Below are 1220 nucleotides of genomic sequence, written 5' to 3'. Positions count from 1 at the left end.
AGTTTCAGTTCTGTGTGTGTTTGTCTTTGTGGGAGGGTGTTTGTGTGTATGGGGTGGGGGTGAGCGGTAGGGAGGATTCCAGGGTTAAAGTGATGCGTAAATTGTAATTATCCATTCCTTTACAGTGTAGAGTCTAAACACACATTCACACCCTGTCCCTCTCTCCCCTCTGCTGCCTGGTGAGCAAACCACTTGAAACCACAACATGCAATATGAAAATCGTAAAACTAGACAAGGGGTCCAATATCCATTTTTAATCTCTTCCTACAGCACTCTTACTTCTGCTCTAATTTGGCCAGTGAGAATCCCATTCTTCCAGCTTTTCACAAAGTAAAATGTAACACTGCCAGACATCTCACAGATAAATTCAAGATGAAAAGCAAAAGGAAGGGAAAGAAACACTGGAGAAACTTGTCATTCTTCCCGCTGGGTGGATTTTAACAGACCTTTTAGGATTATCTGCCTAAACTGATTATTGGCTACAAAAGTTTCTTTATTACAGCTTTTTAAAAAAATTAGAAAAACATTTAAAAAATGTCTTCCACCAAAACTACTATTTCTATTACTTTTCCCATAATTTTCACCACATTCACTATGTCCAAGACTACTGTTAATGGCCAGCCTTCCCTAGTAGCAAAATATAACAGATTTGCAGCAGATTATGAAAAATGGATCTGGCAGAAATGCTGAGGAATTTTTGAGGGTTTAGTGGAGGGCTGGGGGTAAAGAACAGAATTGCTTTAATTCTTTGCTTGGTTTATGTTTCAGATTGCTATGTTGCCCCAAATTATAAATTGTATATGTAATTTAATGTGTGCACTGCTTAAGAATTTCTTATTTGAGCAACTGAGCTTTCCAATGAAAACTTCACAGGGAAAAAATCTGAAGTAAATTGTTTAACTGTAAATTGAACTTCCCAGGTACTCTTAAAAAACATCTTTGACTATAATAGGTGAAAGCTAAACCTTTTAGTTAAGGAAAAATGCCTGAGATGTGTTTATTCAATATAAAGCCTGGTTAAATTTCTTCCAGCTTCCTTAAGCAATGCATCAGCGATTAAACTGCTAACCTGTTAATCACTTACCCTCCAAACAAGCTGCTGATGCAGAATGGTACCTGCCCTCCCTTGCCACCACTTACCCATCCAGTACTGGATGGGTAAGAGTATTTATACTGGAATGCCTGGCAGAGTCGAGATAAACCTAGACGCTGACCAAGCA

General features: G+C 38.4%; 1 protein-coding gene across 1 annotated transcript in view; it reads right to left on the bottom strand.

Moving 5' to 3' along the window:
- The window catches only part of MERTK (MER proto-oncogene, tyrosine kinase), a 110072-nt gene that overhangs the window by 108084 nt on the left and 768 nt on the right, over nt 1-1220 (bottom strand). The gene's annotated exons all lie outside the window — the stretch shown is intronic.

Source organism: Lipotes vexillifer, unplaced genomic scaffold (genome assembly GCF_000442215.2).
Source record: "Lipotes vexillifer unplaced genomic scaffold, Lipotes_vexillifer_v1.1 scaffold1139, whole genome shotgun sequence".
Classification (NCBI taxonomy): Eukaryota; Metazoa; Chordata; class Mammalia; order Artiodactyla; family Lipotidae; genus Lipotes; species Lipotes vexillifer.
The sequence above is the reverse complement of the archived record's forward strand: the minus strand, read 5'-3'. Positions and strand labels throughout refer to the sequence as shown.